Source organism: Pteropus vampyrus, unplaced genomic scaffold, assembly GCF_000151845.1.
Source record: "Pteropus vampyrus isolate Shadow unplaced genomic scaffold, Pvam_2.0 Scaffold97, whole genome shotgun sequence".
Lineage (NCBI taxonomy): Eukaryota > Metazoa > Chordata > Mammalia > Chiroptera > Pteropodidae > Pteropus > Pteropus vampyrus.
In genome coordinates this window covers 4,367,063-4,375,577 of record NW_011888878.1, presented here as the reverse complement: position 1 = coordinate 4,375,577, position 8,515 = coordinate 4,367,063, and positions in this window count along the sequence as shown.

Sequence of the window (8,515 nt, the reverse complement as noted above, 5' to 3'; positions counted from 1 at the left end):
CATAAAGACAAGTTGAATAAAAATAGTCTACAAATAATCCTAAGAATTGAAATATTAAATTATCCATTAAAGAAAAATTAAGTGACGAACTTTTTTTATTAAAAGATATTTTATGTTTAAAACTCAGACACTTAGTTGTATTAACATATGAAGTACATTATATGATTTCATATTTTATTTCTGAAAATATATTTTATCATCTAAATAATTATTTGATGATAATTATAAAAAACAGAGATGCTATATAAATTACCTTCAGGTTATTATGTATCAGAAATTAAGTAATTGTCAATAATAAAATTATTTGTACAAATTACATGAGTTGTCAAAGAGATATGTGAATTCTTACTGAAGAAATCACTATTCTTAAGTGATTTTATACGCAAGTGACTTCTATTTTTATGATGTATTAGCTCAGAAAATCAAACTGCCATTTAATTTTGCTCTAGTGAGCCTATTGTCTTCATTTCATGTCTTTCTTGGGATACATCTTTCTCTGTATTCTTGAAGATTTATTCATGAACTCCCATTAGCATTAATAAGGGTTGCATAAGTCTATCCCCTGTACAACCAGTGGTAAATGAAATCCCTTTGACAAAGTTTTCTGGCATTTAAATGAGTTTTAGGCTTCATAAAACACAATTATGGTGCATTGTTACTAAAATAAATACCAAGAAGATATGGGAAAAAAAATTAAAAGTGTCTTTTATAATCACACATGAGAGGCCACACTTTCTCAAATTGAAAGACACAACTGAGAGAAATTCTCACATACTCCATCTAATCACTAGTTTGGGGAATTGTGCCATCTCCCATGGAATGAATAAATATTAAATTCAAAATCTGACTTAATCATCAGATCACATAGCTTTTTTTTCTTTTAATAGTGAAAACAATGGCAGAGTTTTTTATTGCTAGTACTTGACTTTTTAAATTGTAGAAATAGTATTTATAGCTCAACTGCTTGCAGAAGACTGTAATCATTTCACTTTTGTTTAATGTGAATAGCCTCAATGTTAGGAGAGTTACAAAATCTCCAGTGGTAAGGTCACAAATAATAATTAATGGGACATCTGGGAGTGTACTACGTATTACAAAATATAATACAGATATATCAGAAATATGCTTTTCTCACAAATTTTATCCATATCTTCTGTCATAGTTTCTTTAAATCCCACTCTTATAATTTGTCTTCTAATATCTCAAAGGAATTTGAGAAACTACCTTCTGGAGCTCATTTATAAAAATGAATTCAGAAAAAATCTACTAGTGCTTACTAATCAGGAAGGAGCAACATGATGGACCATTAACAGCTTAGTGGACCTTTCTTTTTCATCCAGCAAGCCAACTGAGAATCTGTACTTGTTTAAATTTAACAGGTTTCAGTTGGGGAAGAATGGGACCACAAATTCATAGGAATAGGGAAGGTGTAGTAAGGGAGAGATGGGAACATTTCTGACCACTTCACAGTGAACTCGAAGTTGGTTCTGCTCTCCATGGTAGCAAGAGATTACAATTACAACCCAATCTCATTGATTCAGTTCAGCAATTGCTTTATAGTACTAGCTGTGCAGTGTGTATAGGCTTTGGATTTAGAAAGACCTGGATTAACGTCCTTTATTTTTACATAAATAAATTAAGCTTTCTGAATCTCATTTTCCTAATCAGATAGTTCTTGATAGTTTTTAGCATTGAAGAAGACAATAAATGAGGTGGCAACTAGTTTGATATTTGGCATATGATAATGTTCTGTTCGCGTCAGGCTTTTTCTTTGTTCTTTGCTTTGCTTCCCCTGGAACTAGTAGTCACTATGACTAGCAGTGAGCTTTTGTTTTTATTTGTAACTACAGATTCAAGAGGAAAAGTAATCTTAATCTGGATACTCACTATGTTTGAACATCTGTTACTTAAACTAAGTTTACTGCATGAAAAATTGTAAATGATTTTACATACACTTTGGTGTTTAATGGAACACTTGAGTTGCTGTGGCATTCTTTCCATATGTGCTGCCCTACCCTAGGATGGTTACCACTGTGGTTTTTATCTATAGCAGCTCTCTGAGATCATGATATTTTGGAAAGCATCTTGAGCCACAGACATCAGAAGTACAACACTATATAGGCCTAGAGTGGTATGAAAAGTATGCATCAATTGTGCCACACAATAATATCAAATAGCTTGTTTTTAGATCAGATAAGTTTAATTGCATTTCAGATGGAAAAGCCTGAATTTCTGTTACATTTATAGTCTTATGTATATTTTCTCCACTCTGCTATTCTGAAACCATGATGTTTGGAAAAAGCTATTCTGTCAGCTTTTGAAGGATGAATTGGAGAGTGGAAATATTTTTCAACGCATATGTATTAAATTCTATTATTTTTCAGGTTAAATTCAAGCTCTTTGTGCACATCTAATTAGAATAAGTGATGTTTATGTTGTTATTAGAATCCTTTGATTCTAAGAAATGTTCTCTGGGTCATGCAGTTAACACGTGAATAGATCAAAGTTCTATTAGACTTTTTTTCTAGAAATATGTTAATCTGTGCTGAGTCCATTTAAAGGCAAGAAAGAAAGCACATACACACATACACAAACATAAATTTATTAACAAACACTCAGGAACCTTGGTCTCTTAGTATTTGGATCTTAGGACTGGCATAGTTTTACCAGTAACACTAAACGGTTGCTGCATGGCTAGCGCCATTTGAGGAAACACCACCTTTCTTGCATATACCTTCAAACAAAAGTTAGCTTGCTTCCTAATACCACATGGGTTTGCAGGTTGTGCTACTCCTACCTCAGAGACATATTGAAGGGATTTAACAGTGTTAATTGATTATAAAAGAAAAGCCAAATTCTTAATTTCAATAATACAATTGCAATAGATTATCCCATTTATTTTTTAACTCTTTATGTTCTAATTTGTGATTGTGGAAGTGCTCATGAATTACTATGATATTTCAACAATTGTAAATGATGCCTGGAGAGACAAATTCCAGTATTAAACAATTCAAATTAGCCTAAATTTGTATATATGTAATTCTAGACCAGGAATCAACAAACTATGGCCCACAGACAAAATCTATCCTGATATCTGTTTCTGGAAATAGTTTATTTTGGTAACACAGTTTTGCTTTTTCATTTATGTATTGTATCTGCTACTTTCGTGCTACAGTGACTATGCTGAGTAGTTGTAACAGAGCTCTATAGACTATGAACCTAAAATATTTAAAATATTTAAAATCTGTTCCTTTATAGAAAAAGTTTGGCGATCCTTTGTTAGGTAGCTAGTCAGATATGAGACATGTGTACCCAGAATTCTACTACCACTGGGGTGTTCTTTGGGCAGTCTCTAGGCTGGTCCCCAAATCCTTCGTTCTACTGTCGCTCTCATCTTACTAGCTACCTTACACCTTAAATGTACATAAAGAGAGTTACTGATTTTATATTGGCAACTAGATATACTGTGAATGGTAAAAGCATAGAAAATTTAAACATTCTAAAATATTTAATTTAATCTTAATGAATACATCAAATTCAGCCTTACATAAATAGTATTTATTTATTCAATTTTTAAAATTCACTTGATGTAATTTACATAACTTCCAATTTTACATATTTGACCCTTTACTCCATCTACCCTCTGTATAAATAATATTTAAATTTTTATTTTCCTCAATTATCATTTTTATCCTATCTATTAAGTTTAATAAAAAAATCTTGAGTATTTTGGAAAAAATGTTTTAAACATTAAGAATAATCTTAATTTTCAAATTTTTAAATTAATTATACTTTTTATTTTTGATTTTAATGTATTCAGATTTTATCCTTTGAATACAATTACATTTATGCTTAATCTTTTAAATCACTGAGAATAAGTGCAAAAATTAGAGAGAAATAAAAATATGAAAGTGAAGCTCAGAAAAGGGTAAAGAGTGAAAAGAAAAATAAGAATTTTGACATTATGACAATATATTTTATCAAGGTAGGAGGTAGAGTATAATTATTAAGTAGTGTGTTGGCTTAATTTGTAGCTTTGTTTATTTGTTTATTTAGGCCTGTGTAGTATGTGAGCCTTCATTTGTGCTCTTGTCTGAGGCCTTGAAAATGTCTGGAATGAGCCTGATCAATTCCAATCTAGGTAATAATCAGCTGTTTTGGGGATTGATTATAACTCTTTATAGTTTTCTTATTTTTTCATAATTATGCACTTTTTGGGTAAAGGCACTGTTATTTTCATAACTAGGATTTATTCAGCCTTCTGACTAGAGTGTTAACTTGTAATTGAAAAGTTATGTTTTTTTAAGAAAATATAAAATGTCTACTAATATATGTAAATTAATGTATCTAGTTGCTTAAGTATACTGTAAAAAAAAACACTTGCAACAATTTTCTTCAATAAATGAAATTGTTTGCCTATTTATTTCGACATCAGGAGAAACAACTGAATTTAGTTTAATCAAATGTAGATAATTAAATTAAAATACAGGCCATGATTATTTGCAAAATTTACTTAGTTGAGAGAGGGAGGCAATGGAAAGCACATAACTGATACAGGTAGTCACACTTTGAAAGTAAAAACGAGGTAAGAGAGGTCCCTGTGATTTCTGATATGGAGGACTATGCGTTATGTATAAGACAGTATGAACCAAGGAAGCACAGAAATTTTAATGGCAAAAGCTGACCTTCAAGACTGAATTTGCAAGTGAACTTCCTCAGGTAGTCTAAGCCAGGGTGGGGCAGTAAGTTTATTTACCTAACAGCAATTAATGTTTCTTTCAAGCAACACTGGCTACAACTAATCTGAAATCAACCTAAAATATACGCTTCTAACAGAAACATTTCAGAAGGGCATCTGCACATGTTTTCTGACATGCTTTGAACAACTCCATTAAAACAATAAGCTTTTTTTTAAAGACTTTCTGTGATCCTCTCTATTGGACATTTTATCAGCTGTTACTTCTCTCTAGGCTCTGAAGTTTTATATTGATTTAACTCACTGAATCAAAACACATATGTCTTTCAGTTTCAGCATGTGTTTTCTCCTTGATTAAGAGAGTGCTTCCAGGCTGGCCCAAGTGCTCATAAAGGCTATTTGTCTCCTCAGGACAAGGTACACTGTGATTGTAACTCGTAAACTAAATTATGGGTGATTTCCCTGCTCATTTCTATGTCTTTTTTGTTTGAAAACGAAAAGGACCAAAGAAGTCCCATCTGTGTATTTCCACCTTCTGTTTGATGTCTCTGAAGCTCAAAAATATTTAAAATGAATTTGGCAATCCCTTCTTATTTTACTCATGATCTGTATATATAGTTGGTCTGTTTACTAGTCTTTGTATTCAATTTAATTCAGCAAACTTTTATTGCTCAATGAAAGCTTCACTTCGCCCCATTATTTCCTTCTCCATTGCCTTCAACTACTTTAAGCAAAGCCAACATCTTTTGCATCTTACACAGTGAGGTCTGCCTTCTAACTAGTTGCTGGCTTCCATTTTTGCTCCTGTTCAGCCTATTTCCCATATGGCAGCCAGGCTGGTTTTTAAACAATTATCTACTTGCTCTCCTTGACCTTCAGTGTCTTCCCATTAACTTCCAAACAAGATTCTTTAACATTGTCTTGGCCTCACAGCTTCAGATCCTGAAACTTCTTCAACTAAATCTCAGACATTCTTTCCTTTTGGAATGATTGTCTGGCTGAGCTGGCTTTTCTCACTAGGTATATTCCTGTCTCATGTAGCAAAAACATGGAATAGTCTAACTTTCCCCCATCTAGAGCAGGTTCTCCCTCACCCTATTCTTTTTTATTATAGCACTTATTATAATTATCAATAATATATTTTTGTTTGCTAATTTGCTATGATCTTTCTTCTCCATTAAATTCTAAGCTACAAGAAGGTAGAAACCTCATATCTTTTAAAATTAGAGTTTTTGCTAGAGATTAGCACAGTGTCTGACATGTAGATACATAATAAATAATGAATGCATAATTTGTGGTTGACTGAATTAATTCATCAATAAGTTACATGTGGGAAAACTCTTAATATCACCTTCAAGAAAGATTTTTCTCCCAAGGGAAAAGAGCTTAAAATACAGGTAAAATTTATTAATAAACAAGGATTAGAGAATATTAATACTCCTGTGTCTGTGATGTACAACATACATAAAGAAAAATGAAAATGTATATATGTTAGAATTTGAGAGAAACAAAAGAATAACCGCAAATATATCTGGAAAGGTTTCTTGAGACTGAGTTTGAAGATGCCAAAGTATTTGAATTTTAGGTTGTAGGGAAATGAGAAATCAGGTGTTTAAGTAGCAGACTGATATGGTCATGTTATGTTTTATTAAAATGACTTCTCTGTGTGTGTGCGTGTGTGCGTGTGTGTGTGTGTGTGTGTGTGTGTGTGTGTTTGTGTGAGAAAGAAAGAGAAAAAGAGAGATAGAGAAAGAGAGAACAGTTTTGAAGAATATAAATGAACTAAAATAGGTGAGACAATGTATTTAAAATAGCTCAGAAAGAGACCATGAGAGTCTGTCAAAAAATAGCATGAAGCGAAATTTACATCACGATAATGTAGGGAGAAAGAACAAATCAATGGTAAGTGTAGATTTCTAAGCTGAATATATCTGAAGCAGTCAAATGTTTATATACACAAAGTAAAGTACATATATATGATATTTTGATAAATATGAAAATGAAACAATATAGTTTTACACATACTTAAAATATTGTCTCCAGCTGATATTTCAGTAGCTGAATTTTGTCATCTACTTTCCCTCCAGCTATTGCCAAACATATACCAAAAAGAAAAAAAAGGGAGAACGCAGTCTTTGTGCCTGTTACCTGGTAACCACTGGGATGAGAGCACTGATCTTTTAAAGAAGTCCTGGCAGATAGTAGCAGCAAAATTCTTGCCTCTTGAAAAAATAAATGAAAGAACTATAACACTCGATACACTTTCATCTCTACCATATAAAGTATGTATGATACAGCCGGCTAAATCTACTAGTTGACAATGAGAATAAATACTCTAAGCAAAGAGTCAAGTCATTTTAAATTTACAGTGAATCAGTCACAGCCAACTTATTGGTCTCTAGTTGAACACTCCTAATATTAAATAACACAAATGTTTGTTTTTCCAAAGAAAATAGACAAGGAGAGAAAACATATATAATAAACCTGCTGCTACTCAGAAAAAGTCAAATGATCACTGTTTACATGTAGTTTAAACTTTGAAGTTTACACAAGCTCATTAGTTACTCCACTCAGAATATTGAATGGCTCCTGAGCAATGCAAAAATAATTCTATACCTTTAGTAAAAATAATTTTAATTCATCTTTTGAGATCATATTATTGTGGATTATAAACACTGGTAGAATTAGAAAGACACTATTTCACTCCATGCCTCACCCTCCAAAGCTGTCGGTACTTAGACCATTATACAGCCTTGAATTGCTAAGAACTGATTAAACTTCATTAATGAGGCCCTTTTTTAACTGACAGTGACCAAAAGGGGGAAAAAAAAAATCTTTAAGAGTTTCCGGATAGCTTAAATTAGCCTTATTTTTTTGACAAGCACTGATTTATATGTTTTCTTAAATATTTTTGCAGCCCTGGAAAGGATTGTGTTGGTTTATTATGTTTTGAGAAAATAGATATTTCAACAATTTAATTCGTTCACTAGAATACTCATAAATTGAAGAAGGTGGACTTAGGGTTATGATGAATTTCACTTAGGCCAACATAAAACTATTCTGGCTATTCCAATTTATTACACAGAAGGGGTTACTATATTTTTTGTTAAGGTATCATCCAAGACAGCTAACCACGTAATAAATTTTCGAAGTGCTTCAAATCTAGAAAACAGTTCATACAATCAGAATTTTATGTGATAATGCTCAAAGAGATTCACTCCAGAAGAAAAAGCATTTGTCTTTAGAATATGTTTACTTACCAGATTTTTCAGATATGAATTAACTTTTCCAACTCTCAAGTACACATAATAAACGAAAAATAAAAGTAAGTCAGTCTTAAAAGCTGACATACCTATGAGCAACAAAATTCTGCAGTGGTTTTGCAATAAGTTAAGCAACTAAAAAGAAAATGACACATCTGAATCCTTTATTTTCATCTCTTCGATGTTGATTGAACTGGTGACAGAATGGCCACAATGATGTGTGTATTCTTTAGTCCATAATGGCAATGACAAGGGGAAACAGTATTCATCACTGAGACTGAGATGTTCACACATTGTCATATAGTAAAGATATCGGACTTCATCCTTCCACTATGAAACTGTATTTTTGTTTTATTTATTTGAGGATGGAGTTGCATAAAATATTAGTTAGTTAAAATATAGAAAGCTTATGAATATTTCCTTTAAGTATGTTTCATGAAATTAGAGGCAATTATTAATATGACAAAAATATAAAAAATGTAAATCCAGTCCATTTTTTACTTGCAATTTATAAAAACTATTTATAAGATCTTTTTGAAATGCCATTCTGCATATC